Source organism: Rutidosis leptorrhynchoides, chromosome 9 (genome assembly GCF_046630445.1).
Source record: "Rutidosis leptorrhynchoides isolate AG116_Rl617_1_P2 chromosome 9, CSIRO_AGI_Rlap_v1, whole genome shotgun sequence".
NCBI lineage: Eukaryota > Viridiplantae > Streptophyta > Magnoliopsida > Asterales > Asteraceae > Rutidosis > Rutidosis leptorrhynchoides.
Genome location: NC_092341.1, coordinates 354455562 through 354471924, shown reverse-complemented (window position 1 = coordinate 354471924; position 16363 = coordinate 354455562). Strand labels below are relative to the sequence as shown.

The 16363-nt window shown below is 31.7% G+C and overlaps 1 pseudogene; it reads right to left on the bottom strand.

Annotated features, from left to right (window-relative positions):
- LOC139869218 (sulfate transporter 4.1, chloroplastic-like) overlaps positions 1 to 4984 on the bottom strand; it is a 73024-nt pseudogene extending 68040 nt beyond the window's left edge.
- Between the last annotated feature and the right edge of the window lie 11379 nt (positions 4985 to 16363).

The following is a 16363-nucleotide window of genomic DNA, read 5'->3' as shown; positions in this document are numbered from 1 at the left end:
AACAACTTAGCTATAAATAAGGTAAAGATAAACTTAAAAACTAAACTAATATGCAAATAACTCTAAAGTTAATCTTCTGGAGATAAAACCGAATCAAAACAAATCTTCTTAAACTTTAAACATATCTCCAGAATATTCCTTAGCTTAGGCATCAAGAAATCTCAAACCGTTGACTTCAGTAAACATCAGAGTCTGCAACTTAAGACTCTAAATCTTCAGACTCTAGCATGCTTTTGACTCATCAGATTTTCATTTTCCCAACATATATGCTTCTGGGTATTTTTGGATGTTCCTATAAACTGTGGTTCCAGGAAGTCTCCCCAACACAGCTGCAATCATATCATATAAATTGATAATCATTAATCAAGCGGAAAAAACATATGCATGCAGTTTTATTTAACATATTTAATTAACATTTAAATTTAACAAGGTTACCAATATGTGGATTTGCTGATTCATGGGTCACGAAAGCAAGAGAAGAACAAACCTACATATCAAAATCCCAAGCAGTGAATAAAGCCTATTTACTTTCCATATACTTTCCCAACACCAATAATGGTTCGGGTGGTTTGTAAGAATTAAAAGATAGAGGTGTAAATTTTGATCCACTTACAGAAGGGTTGATTTGGGTTGCATTTTTATTTCAAAGAGATAAACAAAATACTTGTATTTATTTAAATGGAGCAGGACAGTAGAGTTGCAAGTCACTTAAAATCCATCTTTTATGCATGCAACCTCTAAATGACTTTTAATCAAACAGTTGGATTATTGTTGCAAAAATGTCATTTTTGTAATCATTGTTTATGAGCTATTTATTTATCGATTTTAATCCGTACATACATTTGACCCTTAACCCAACACATCCAACTGACCCATCTAGTCACCTCACTTAAAACATTACTACACAAGCAGCACACAAGGTAATGCTTATGTCCTATAAAATTCTAAAAGCAAGCCTCATGAAGAACTCACCCCGACAAGGACACCGATCTCAATCCCAAAAAACAAGGTTGTTATACCAGTAACTGACCAAAGAAAAAAATCTTTCTTATCTACCCGCCATAAAAATATTGCCTCGTCATAATCCACCTTTGACAAAAACACAATCATGAATCAGGAACTGAGTACGTAAACAAGAGCTAATCAATCTTCAGCTGATCTTAATTATGGAAGGTAATCCAAACACATATAGAAAATACTGACCAGCCCGATTACAGCAGAGATTACAATAGCAGCAAGAGCACACTGAGGTATATACTCAAATAATGGTGTCATAAATAACATAGCACATGCCATAATGATTCCCACGATGATTCCAGATAAACCCGTTTTTGCCCCACTTTCATGATTAACTGCCGACCTTGAGAAGTCACCTATACAAAATAAATTATTCCTTCAAAAGCATATTAACAAATGGAGCAAAGAATAGTGTAACGTGTAAACTTTATCAGCTTCGACTTGCATATAGGTTATAGCTATACACTAATCTCACCTGTTGAAGGGTATGCTGAGAAGAGTGACCCACAAATATTGGACACACCAAGGCCAAATAACTGTCAGACACCAACAGTGTGTTAGTAGTGACTAATAAACTATTTGCTGTTCCTGTAAACAAGATAACTTCACTAAGCCTCTTTTCTTCATTCACCATGGGTATGCATAATCAATCATCAATCAATAAACTTTTTTATAATAGAATAGTCATATAAACTTGAGTAACAGCGTTTCGTTGTTTGTTTCTTTATAAGACACACCTCTTGATTTGAGTCCAGTTCATATCCATTCTTTGCTGCCAGGGATTTGGCGATCCCAACAGATTCCTGCAGTGCGTAAGTTCAGTCATTGCATGCCAAGAATAATAATGATAATAAGATGAGTTTAACTACAATATTTTAATTAATTACAAGAAAATCAAGTGTACCAGTATAGCAACGCCAGTAATGAGAAACGCAGTTGGGATTAAGGACTTGACATGGCTAAAGTCTTTCGGTATGGAGAATGGTGGAAGCCCTTGAGGTATATCTCCCACCTGAAAAAAAGTTTTATAAAAAATATTTTAATCATCAAGAAAGCATAGTAATTTAAGCACTATTATGAATTATAATGAAATATTAGGTAGAGAAAGTAAATAGTTTTCTCATCAATAAGATATATATTTGTGAACTCGTTCATACTCAAGCTAGCCTCAATAAATCAGTTTTTCAACCGATCCGGAAGCTAAGTACCGCCTTTATAAAATGTGAATATATAAGTATTGGGTACCGAACCGTTTGAATATATAAGTACGGGTACGGATGTTCACCCCTAAATTCGGTATATGTAAATTCAAAAATAATTTTGATGATAGCAGCCTTTCAAAAAGATATAAAAAAGAATTAAAATGGAAAAAATAAGAATGAATATGTAAAGAAGTGGGCATTTAAGTCGGTCTACGACTGGAAGCTTATCAGTCACTAATACATAAGAAGGGCAATTATAGAAACCTATATACAGTTATGTGCCCGGCAAGTAAACACAATAATATATAGTAGTACCTCTATAACAAACAAAAGCATCAACAAACTACAACTCTCATTTTCAGGTTCTTGGTCAAAAATCAACAGATTTGTGGTTAGTGGAAATGTCATATAAATGGAAATTGTCATTAGTTTATTTTAGAAGGTCAATTCTGGTAATTCAGAAAAGCTCCTCTCATTGTTCTCACCAAAGAAATGGAAGAGGGATGAAATATTTTCACAAAGGCTATACCCAGAACAATGGCAGTGAGGGGACTACCCGTTCGCAGAAACCGCAAGTTCTTCCGTGTATTTCCCTGTACATGGAAGATGGAACAATAGCAGTGAGGAGATTGCCCATTAGCAGAAACTACGGATGTGATGGATATAATTATTAACTTAATAATAAAAAGTGTGTACCAAATGCTTCATGACCAAAATAATTGCAAGGATTGAAGACCCTGTCACAAATGGAGGCCATTGGAACTACAAGCAAGGAATTTTACTATTGATTACAAAAAAGGTAATACAAGTGATAAGTAATAAGTAGAGAGTAATACATATTAAAAGGCAGAATATGTCATATATTACAAAATATAAGAAAAAATGTCGAAATTGTCATATTTTATTGGTTTACAAGCTAGTGGAACTCGTATGACAGAATCATTCCACCTTCAGCAAGATAATATACCTGATTTGCTCCTGATATTATACTCTTGACCAATGGGATTATTTGGCTACTTCTGTCCACATCATATCCCAGGAAATGTTTAGCTTGTGACAAGGCAATTACAAAAGCTGAAGCAGTTGTAAAGCCCGAAATTACAGTGTGGCTGATAAAGCGGATAAGCCATCCAAGCCTATGAATATTATAGAAACAAATAAATCCATAAATATAAAGTTGCACAGCAGTTGTTTCTAATTAGGGAGCACAAAATTTATATTGTAAAGGAAGTTCAAGTTTATTGAACTTAGCACGACTGTGCTTCATTAGATGGGGATAAATAAAATATCATATAAAAGCTTTATAAGATTAAGTAGCATACAGATTTAATCAAATAATTCAAATTTAAAGAGACTGATTGTAATTTGGGAAGTTGATGATGCAAAAGTACCTTAAAATCCCCATTGTGCATTCTAGTATTCCAACCACGAGTGACAACAATATTGCAAGTTCTGTATATAACTCAATAGATTAATCAACACTGCCCAGGACATTAGAGACCGGTAGAGAAACTAATGCTACTGGACCAACAGCAAGTTGGCGGGATGACCCAAATATTGAATACACGAATACGGGCACTAATCCAGTATCTGAATAGAAAGATTAATCGAAAAAAACAGAAGTTAGAGGGTATACATGATATGGAAAGAAAAGGAACAAGTAGATGATCCATCAATCCAAAGTAACTGACCCTGTTCAGAAATCTTAGATTCACACTAGTTCAATATACGTGATCACTCAAATTCTAACTACAATAGAACTAGTCTATATAGATCAGCATAACAATAACTGTGGGAAAAAGTTTAGAAATAATGTAAGGACCAGATGGTTAACTTACAAAGTCCGTAAATTGGCTTAAGTCCGGCTAGCTTTGCATATGACATAGACTGCTCACAGAAGAACACGATAAGGATAGAAAAAGAGATCAGATATAAATGTTTGCATTACAAATTGACCAGCTGCTACAAAGTAAGTTTAACAGTAAAGTAACTCGCTTATACTATGATAACCAGAATAAGATCCAGATTACGTATTAATAATACACTCATCGAACATATCAAAAGCCTAAGACCACCGGTAAACAATATGAATATAAAAAATTGGCATCGACTTCTTACAATGGAGACAAATCATAATAAATCCACTACATGAGCGGAATTAACAACCACTAACTAATTACGGAAGTTCTTAACAATCTGAAAGTCACAAATTTCATGTTTAGCTTATATCATTCAAACAAAACGGTTATAACTAATATTGACCAACCATTAACAAGAGCATCTGATAATCATCAATGCATCAAATAAAAATTCATTTCAATCACATAGAAAACAAAATGCCATATCATATCTTCTAATCAAACACGCTACTACAGTACAATTAACTACAGTTGCTATTTAACAATAATTATTGATTTCGGTACGTGATTAACTAACGAGCTTCAAATTCAACTGTATACCTGAGGAACTAACATAACTCCGACGATAACACCGGAGATGACGTCAGGCTGTAAATTCTCGCGCCAATTATACGTACGAATCCATCTCGAACAAGGAAGTAGAAAATCGATCCAATCTATTGTTTTCATTCGCTTCACTTTCGTTCTCCATTCGAAAACGGCGTCTTCGACGTCGGAGTAGTATCTCCAGCGTCGTACGGATGTAGGAAAGGAATGACTATAATAGGTAGGGAAGCCACCGGAGTTTTGGACGCCGATGAGTGTGACTATGTCAGGGAGACTAGATGATGCGTAGGTAATCTCCATGCTCATCACCGGAGCACGTTAGTGTGAATCGATAGTGTTACAACTTACAAGTATTATGTTGTAGGCCAGAACCTAATTTTGCACCGTTGACCAAATCAAAAATGAGGTTTGAATGAAAGAAAATGTGAATAATCTCCTTTTTTTCTTTCTTTTTTTTTCAGAAAATAACGAAACCTTATATCAATATGGAAACGTTTTCGAATAGAAAACGTCTTCAACAAATAATATAACGTGAAATCTCAATAAAGCTCGTACCTAGAAAGTGACACTCTAATATTTAGCGGCGTACAAGGGGCTTCACGAGTACTAATAAGATATGCATTAACCAGTACGCTCTCCTTGACCATACTCGTCATCATTTCGTTAAATGCCGCAAAAGCCTCCTTGGACATTTTTTCATTCCAATTTGTCAATGAACCACCTTCTTATCGCATCTGTTGAAACGCCCTTCCTGGCATATATACCTCCAATAAATAAATTTTAACTTGCTTCCCCGTAATCCAAATCTATCTTTAAGTTTATATGAACCCGAGGTGGACGCCTCGTTCTCCTTCTTTCTCAATCTCAAAACAACATCACCAATTAGACTCGGCCTATCTTAGTACGATTCCTTCTTTCGTGTAGCCAACAATTCTTCTTTCTTTCTTTTCTTTTCCTTCTTCAATCGAGCCAATCTTTCCGCGAATGTAAGGTTGTTTTCGTTTGGTTCATAATCCAAAAACTGATCAACAGCTTCAGCAAAAATATGATCATGTGCAGGCCCATCAATCGGCCCAACAGAATTGGAACCAGGTCAGGAAGCCATTTTTTTTTTCTTCCGGGAATTTAATCATATTTTTTATTTATTTATCTAAAATTTTATTACAATAGCTTTATATCATGTTAAAAGAGTTATCATTTAAAACTAACTTCATTTATAACCTTTAAATCATTATAGTTTAAATCATTTATAACATTTATCATTCTAATTTCTATCCAACGTTTTATTTTTATTTTTTTTCTATTTATTGGTGACGACTGACGTGTATTAATATAACTCTTTTATTTCACCTCATCGTCACTTAGTTTTTCAACTGTAATTAAACATGGTTATCTTAACTAAAAACCGATAGCATAGAACTTGAAAATTAAGACCATTTGTTACAATGATGTGAGTGAGTTTATGGTGTTAGGTTTTTTTTTAAAATGTGGCGGTGTGAATTGAAAGTGTTAAAGTTATGGTGGTCTGAGTTGAAGGTATGAGTGGGAAGTGTTGTAATATGTTGTAAAATATAATTCGGGGTAGAGTAAAAAATAATTTTATTAAAAACAAAACAAAAATATGAACAAATTGTTGGGAAGTTATCCCACATCGGTCATGGGACAAAACAAATGTATGCATATAAGTTTAAGGGAAAGTCCTTCTATCACCAATTGGTTTTATAAAAAGATGGACTTTTGAGCTTATATGTTGGACATGTTGTTCTGTGACTACCCAGAAATTTTCGACCAAATTTAAACTTAATCTTAATAAGATTCTGACACGATAAGCAAAGTCTGTAATGTTGAGTCTTAAAATTTTTGAACTATTTAGATGGATCCAGTGACCTTTGATTACTTCCGACGATTCACGAATAATTGTTTGTAAATTAATATGTATATATATGTAAATGTAAGGATGTATAATAATTAGAAGTAATAAAACATAATTTAAATTAAATATGTAAAATAAAATACAATTTAACCATTTGAGTTGAATATGCAAAGTAGTATATAAAATAATGAAGTAACTATTAAAATAAATATCTATATCTATATATATATATATATATATATATATATATATATATATATATATATATATATATATATATATGAATCTATACATAATTAATGTTGTATGTATATTGTAATATATATAAAATATATAAATATTCAATATTCAATATATGTTAACATATAATATTAATAATTTAATTAAGTACAAGTTAAAATATAAAAGTTATATTATTAGCATTACTTCATTATAAATGATAATATTAATATTATTAATATTATTATCTTTAAAATATATAAATATATGAAATTTGATTTATACAAGTATTGTTATTAATATTATTGATATTATAATCATTATTAATTTTGTTATTATTATTATTAATTACATTATTATTAATAAAATTAATATTAAATATTAATGCTTATATAATTAATATTATTATGTTTCTTTATATAACTAAAATGCAAATACAAATATATGTATATAATCGAAATATAATGATATAGATACAGATATACGAATAAATACATATACTTATACGAAATACAAATACACATATATAAATACATATACAGAATATGTATATATACATAAATATAGTTATACATATAAAAATACAAATAATACGTATTCTGTTATCAATCACTATCGACTTTTACAAAAGTTTCTTCATCTCCTACTCACATTTTGTTTCTGTCTGGTGATCATTTATCTCAATCCATAATCCAACCAAATTCAGTTAACAATCGACATTCACCTCTAATTTTTTTTTATTTTTTTAGTACGGGTGATTCTTCTTGTCGAGTGTCTTTACTATATAATAAACGGTTTCCCATTGTTATCGACTAACTCATTTGAAATATCCGCCCTCAATATCAATTATCAATTTTAACAACTTCAGCTTGTCAAATTAAACCACATTTTTGGGAAGAACAGGTCACGACTCTTTTTTGAGTCAATTTTTGAAAACCTTGAATTTGAATCAAATTCGAAAATGTAATAATGCAGTCCTGTTATGAATATCTTAATCAAAAAATCTGTAAGTTTTCAAGTTCCAAATTTCGATATCGAATTCCAATTTTGGAGTCAAAGTTTTAAATTCAAAAGTCAAACAGTATGTTCATCATGAAATTCGAACTCTATTTGATGTTTTAGAATCAATTGAGAATCCAGAAAGTTTCTAATAACGTTTTACTACCTATTTTATGTTATAATTTTGTTCTAAAACGTTCTAAATTTTAAATTTGAATTTTAAGCTTATCGTGTTCTAAACTGTGATTAATATCAACATCAATTCGATTAAATTTTAAAAATCCATTAAAGTAGTTATGTTAAGAGTCATATGGAAGAACTTTCTGTAAAGTTTCAGGTCCCAATTCAATATGTTGAATTTGAATTATCGAGTCAAAGTTTTGATTTGAAAAAAGTCAACAATTACTCTTCAATCAAATTCGCGTGATTTGTTATGTTTCAAGTAAAATTGATAATTTATACAGTTTCCATGAATGATTTATAACATAACTCATGTTATAATCATAAGCTAAAAACATCTAGAATTCGAAATCAATGTTTGAGTTTAAAACCGTGTTCATCAGGCTGATTTTAATTTTTTTTTTCGTTTTCTGTTAATACAAATTAAACCCATTAAAACGTTTTTGTATTAGTTATAGTCTTAGAACTTAATAGGAATAAGTTAATGGATAGAATTGTACCCTGGTCGATCTGTGTTTGTGGAGTAAAAGGAAAAGGGAATTATTTGATAACGGGTTATAAATAATCTGATGGATATAATCTCAGGAAAAAATCAAAACGGACTGGATGGTTTGAGTGATGTTGTAACAACCCAACCCTTTATCCAACCAAAAACGCAAGATAAAAAAAAAATTTCTTTGTTCAGCTATTGGCGCGGCGCGCCAAGACCCCGTGCGGCGCGCAGAAGGGCCTGGACAGGCTGCTGTCTCAAAAAGTCAAAAACGTGAAAATGTTTGACCACTTCCCGACGTATTTGGGCAAAACGCTTTTCACAACACATTTATATATGTAAAACTAACACGTTCTATTAATAAAAAGGATTTTACAACACCGGGCCCACATATGCCCAAATTACCCCTTTAAGTACAAAATACAAGTTTTCGACCACAAGACTTTTAATACAATTAAAGCCGAGCATGGCGATTGGGGATACGCTACCCAATACTAATCAATCCAAAAGCAAGCCTTCTAAAGCAACTACGCAAGTCCACTAGCCCCCCGCTTACCCGAGCCACCGCATCCATGCAAATCTATAAAAAGTCAACAACGAGAGGGTAAGCTAACGCTTAGTGAGTGATAATATACTACATACATATATATGTATAAAATGGACACGCCACACAAATATCAAATATCGCATACCAAAGCATCCATGTATAAGGCAAGCTAGTCTAAGCATACCGTACGATCACTAAGCAACAAGCTAATATGCATCAACAAACATAAGTTCACCAATGACGATGTGAACAACGCCAAGAAGCTGTAGTGACCCGAACTTTTCCATGTTTATATATATTAATTGAGATTGATATTTACATGACTAAATGTTTCCAACGTGTTAAGCAATCAAACTTGTTAAGACTTGATTAAATGAAATAAGTTTCATATAGACAATTGATCACCCAAGTTGACCGGCGATTCACGAACGTTACAAATTTATAAAAACTACATGTTGTGGTATATATAAACATATATATATGGTTGACATGAGATTATGATGAGTAAGTATCTCACTAAGTATATTAACAATGTCTGATATACATAAGAAATGAGATTACTAAGTTAAGAAACTCGAAATGATATATATAACGATTATCGTTATGATAACGTCTACTAAATACATATGTATCATATTAAGATATTGATACACTATATTTAACATGATAAAATGATATTTAAATATATCATTAAGTGTGTTAACAATGAACTACATATGTAAAAACAAGACTACTAACTCAAGAATTACGAAACGAGACTTATATGTAACGATTATCGTTGTAACGATATTTTAATGTATATATCATATTAAGAGATATTCATACATCATAATATCATGATAATATAATAATTTAACATCTCATTTGATATAATAAACATTGGGTTAACAACATTAATTGAGATCGTTAACTTAAAGGTTTCAAAACAACACTTACATGTAACGACTAACGAAGACTTAACGACTCCATTAGAATGTATATACATGTTGTGTTTTGATATGTATTCTTACACTTTTGAAAGACTTCAAGACACATATCAAAGTACTTCTACTTAACAAAAATGCTTACAATTACATCCTCTTTCAGTTTCATCAATAATTCTACTCGTATGCACCCGTATTCGTACTCGTACAATACACAGATTTTAGATGTATGTACTATTGGTATATACACTCCAATGATCAGCTCTTAGCATCCCATGTGAGTCACCTAACACATGTAGGAACCATCATTTGGCAACTATCATGAAATATCTCATAAAATTACAAAAATATGAGTAATCATTCATGACTTATTTACATGAAAACAAAATTACATATCCTTTATATCTAATCCATATACCAACGACAAAAAACACCTACAAACACTTTCATTTTTCAATTTTCTTCATCTAATTGATCTCTCTCAAGTTCTAAGTGTTCTTCATAAATTCCATAAGTATAGTTTCATAAAAATCAAGAATACTTCCAAGTTTGCAAGTCTACTTCCAAGCTTTCTAATCCATTCCAAGTAATCATCTAAGATCAAGGAACCTTTGTTATTTACAGTAGGTTATCTTTCTAATTCAAGGTAATATTCATATTCAAGCTTTGATTCAATTTCTACAACTATAACAATCTTATTTCGAGTGAAAATCTTACTTGAACTGTTTTCGTGTCATGATTCTATTTCAAGAACTTTCAAGCCATCCAAGGATCCTTTGAAGCTAGATCCATTTTTCTCATTTCTAGTAGTTTTATCCAGAAAACTTGAAGTAGTAATGATATTCATAACATCATTCGATTCATACATATAAAGCTATCTTATTCGAAGGTTTAAACTTGTAATCACTAGAACATAGTTTAGTTAATTCTAAACTTGTTCGCAAACAAAAATTAATCCTTCTAACTTGAATTTTAAAATAAACTAAACACATGTTCTATATCTATATGATATTCTAACTTAATAATTTAAAACCTGGAAACACGATGAACACCATAAAATCGGATATACGCCGTCGTAGTGAAACCGGGGGCTGTTTTGGTTTGGATAATTAAAAACTATGATAAAATTTGATTTAAAAGTTGTTCTTCTGGAAAAATGATTTTTCATATGAACATGAAATTATATCCAAAAATCAAGGTTAAACTCAAAGTGGAAGTATATTTTCTAAAATGGTCATCTAGAGTCGTTCTTTCGACTGAAATGACTACCTTTACAAAAATGACTTGTAACTTATATTTTTGACTATAAACCTATACTTTTTCTGTTTAGATTCATAAAATAGAGTTCAATATGAAACCATAGCAATTTGATTCACTCAAAACAGATTTAAAATGAAGAAGTTATGGGTAAAACAAGATTGGATATTTTTGATCTTTTTAGCTACAGGAAATGTTTAACAAATCTATACAAATCATATCCTAGCTAACTTATATTGTATTATACATGTATTCTAATATATTATGTAATCTTGGGATACAATAGACACGTATGCAAATATTTTGACATATCATATCGACCCATGTATATATATTATTTGGAACAACCATAGACACTCTATATGCAGTATTGTTGGAGTTAGCTATACAGGGTTGAGGTTGATTCCAAAAATATATATACTTTGAGTTGTGATCTAGCCTGAGACGTGTATACACTGGGTCGTGGATTGATTCAAGATAATATATATCGATTTATTTCTGTACATCTAACTGTGGACAACTAGTTGTAGGTTACTAACGAGGACAGCTGACTTAATACACTCAAATCTTTAAAACATAATAAAAATGGTTGTAATTATATTTTGATCATACTTTGATATATATGTACATATTTGTATAGGTTCGTGAATCGATCCGTGGCCAAGTCTTATTTCCGAGGAAGGAAATATCTGTGAAAGTGAGTTATAGTCCCACTTTTAAAATCTAATATTTTTGGGATGAGAATACATGCATGTTTTATAAATGATTTACAAAATAGACACAAGTACGTGAAACTACATTCTATGGTTGAATTATCAAAATCGAATATGCCCCTTTTTATTAAGTCTGGTAATCTAAGAATTAGGGAACAGACACCCTAATTGACGCGAATCCTAAAGATAGATCTATTGGGCCTAACAAACCCCATCCAAAGTACCGGATGCTTTAGTACTTCGAAATTTATATCATATCCGAAGGGTGTCCCGGAATGATGGGGATATTCTTATATATGCATCTTGTTAATGTCGGTTACCAGGTGTTCACCATATGAATGATTTTTATCTCTATGTAAGGAATGTGTATTGAAATATGAAATCTTGTGGTCTATTGTTACGATTTGATATATATAGGTTAAACCTATAACTCACCAACATTTTTGTTGACGTTTAAAGCATGTTTATTCTCAGGTGAATACTAAGAGCTTCCGCTGTTACATACTAAAATAAGGACAAGATTTGGAGTCCATGTTTGTATGATATTGTGTAAAAACTGCATTCAAGAAATATATGTCGATGTAATATATTTCTATTGTAAACCATTATGTAACGGTCATGTGCAAACAGTATATTTTAGATTATCATTATTTGATAATCTACGTAATGTTTTTAAAACCTTTATTGATAAAATAAAGGTTATGGTTGTTTTAAAAATGAATGCAGTCTTTGAAAAACGTCTCATATAGAGGTCAAAAGCTCGCAACGAAATCAATTAATATGGAATGTTTATAATCAATATGAACGGGACATTTCAGTTGGTATCCGAGCATTGGTCTTAGAGAACCAGAAAATTTGCATTAGTGTGTCTTATCGAGTTTGTTAGGATGCATTAGTGAGTTGGACTTCGACCGTGTTTTCTTTAAAAATGATTGCTTAACATTTTTGTTGGAAACTATATATTATTAACATGTAAATATTATGTGATATATTAATCTCTTAAAATGTTTGATATTGTGTGATAGATGTCTACCTCTAGCACAAATCCCATTGACTCACCTAATAATAACGAAGAGTTGAATATATATTGGCAAGATTCACAAGTTTCCGAAGAACCGGAAGAAGAGGAAACGGAACCGGAAGAAGAGGAACCGGAAGAAGAGGAACTAGAAGAAGAGGAACCCGAAGAAGAAGAGGTTCCGGAGGGGGGAATAGTAGGAACCACATAAAACCGGTCAAATAAAATAAAATCCTCAACCAATGGACCGAAGTTAATAATGGTCAATGGTGTTTCCGCTAAGGAAGCAAAATATTGGGAAAATTACAAATTTTCCGATGAATCGGATCCTGATGAGGATTCCGATGATGTTATAGAAATTACCCCGACCCAATTTAATGAGGCAAAAGAAAATAATAAGGGAAAAGGCATCAAAATAGATAAATCTGATTCCGACCCCGATGAACTTTATATGTACCGTCAACACCCGTATTTTCAATATCGTGACAATAACCCGGGAACCTCTAAACCACCAGATTTTTCTAAACCAATGTGAAAAATGACAACTCATATTAGAGGAACATCATATATCCCTAGAAGATTAGGAAAAAGAACCAAGTCCGAAGAAGAAGAAACCAGTGATTCAGATTAGAGGGGTGTGAGCATGTTGTGTAATAAATGTATTGTAGTGTGCTTGTACTTTTATGTTCTATGTAAAAATTGCTTGTATTGTTTGTTTTTACGAATCTAATCCTTGTCTATTTTACATTATAAAAACAAAATGGACGTTAAGGGTAGACAACCGAATATTTTAGAAGACCTACCAGAGGATATGATTGAGGAAATCTTGTCTAGAGTCGGTCAGAATTCATCAGCACATTTAGTTATGGCGAAATTAACTTGTCAAACATTTGAAAGACTTTCCATAAATGCCTTAGTTTATAAAAGGCTTTCCTTTGATAGGTGGGGTATATCACATTGGTGAGACTTTAAGTTACGCCGTGTTTTCTTTAAAGCGTTAAATGCGGGGAACCCAAATGCAATTTTACGCTACGGGTTAAGAACCTATTTTGACTCAACATATCCCAACATAGGATTTCGTGAATTAGAAAGAGCTTCTAACATGCAACATAAAGAAGCATGTTATGCTTACGGGTTAGTGATGTTCGCTTCTTACCAAAGTGAGAAAAAGAACATCGGATTGCAGCTTTTAAATAAAACTTTCCCACAAGTGACGGATTCAGTAGTTGGGGTGAGAAACAAGGTTTTTAGATTATTACGGGGCTGTTGGACATTACGAAACCCTCATCCTTTTGACAATATTACAACATGCTGCCTAGCTAATGGTCATAACCGTTATTTTCCACAAGACCAAGGATGGGAAGTCGTCTTAGTAAAACCAGAATGCATGACTTGTTTCTGGACTTATGAATTACGTGTCTTTATTTCCTTTTGATAATGCTAAAAACGAACATATATTTCATAGCATTATTCCTCAAGAAAGACAAGCTTTTAGTTGCAATTGTTCTATTTAAAAGTGATATTCGTTTAAATAATAAAAGGTGAAGACAAAAGACAGATTCGACGAATTGAAGACGCAAACGACCAAAAAGCTCAAAAGTACAAAAGACAATCAAAGAGGTTCCAATTATTGATAAGAAACGTCTCGAAATTACAAGAGTACAAGATTCAAAACGCAAAGTACAAGATATTAAATTGTACGCAAGGACGTTCGAAAATCCGGAACCGGGACCAGAGTCAACTCTCAACGCTCGACGCAACGGACTAAAAATTACAAGTCAACTATGCACATAAATATAATATAATATTTAAATAATTCTTATAATTATTTATATATTATATAAATAATAAAAATTCGTCGGCAAGAAAGACTCCAAAGTTTGTGAGCTGTTTTTTCAAACTCCGCGACTCGCGGAGTTTGAAGGCAAAAAATGCCGCGAGTCGCGGAGCCCCAAATTCTGAAACTCCCTATAAAAGCAAACGAATTCTGATCGCAAAAAAACAACATATATCCATCCTCTCTATATCTATACGTAAATATTTATATTTATATTTTAATTTTAATTTTAATTTTAATTTTAATTTTAATCCTAATAATAAGGGTATGTTAGCGAATGTTGTAAGGGTGTAAGTCAAAATTCTGTCCGTGTAACGCTACGCTATTTTTAATCATTGTAAGTTATGTTCAACCTTTTTAATTTAATGTCTCGTAGCTAAGTTATTATTATGCTTATTTAAAACGAAGTAATCATGATGTTGGGCTAATTACTAAAATTGGGTAATTGGGCTTTGTACCATAATTGGGGTTTGGACAAAGGAACGACACTTGTGGAAATTAGACTATGGGCTATTAATGGGCTTTATATTTGTTTAACTAAATGATAGTTTGTTTATGTTAATATAAAGATTTACAATTGGGCGTCCCTATAAATTACCATATACACTCGATCGGACACGATGGGCTGGGTATTTATATGTACGAATAATCGTTCATTTAACCGGACACGGGAATGGATTAATAGCCACTAGAATAATTAAAACAGGGGTGAAATTATGTACAAGGACACTTGGTATAATTGATAACAAAATATTAAAACCTTGGATTACACTCAGTCGACATCCTAGTGTAATTATTAAACAAAGTATTAAAATCTTGTTATAGTTTAAGTCCCCAATTAGTTGGAATATTTAACTTCGGGTATAAGGATAATTTGACGAGGATACTCGCACTTTATATTTATGACTGATGGACTGTTATGGACAAAAACCAGACGGACATATTAAATAATCCAGGACAAAGGACAATTAACCCATGGGCATAAAACTAAAATCAACACATCAAACATCATGATTACGGAAGTTTAAATAAGCATAATTCTTTTATTTCATATTTAATTTCCTTTATTTTATATTTAATTGCACTTCTAATTATCGCATTTTTATTGTTATTGTATTTAATTGCACTTTTAATTATCGTACTTTTTAATTATCGCAAGTTTATCGCACTTTTATTATTCGCAATTTCATTATCGTTATTTACTTCACGCTTTAAATTAAGTCTTGTATTTATTTATTATTTTACATTTGGTTTTAACTGCGACTAAAGTTTTAAAATCGACAAACCGGTCATTAAACGGTAAAAACCCCCCTTTATAACAATAATATTACTTATATATATTTGTATTTTTATAAAAGTAAACTAATATAGCGTTAAGCTTTGTTTAAAGATTTTCCCTGTGGAACGAACCGGACTTACTAAAAACTACACTACTGTACGATTAGGTACACTGCCTATAAGTGTTGTAGCAAGGTTTAAGTATATCCATTCTATAAATAAATAAATATCTTGTGTAAAATTGTATCGTATTTAATAGTATTTCCTGCTAAAATTTAATAGTATTTTATATACACCTCGCATAAACATCAAGTATTTTTGGCGCCGCTGCCGGGGAACTCAATT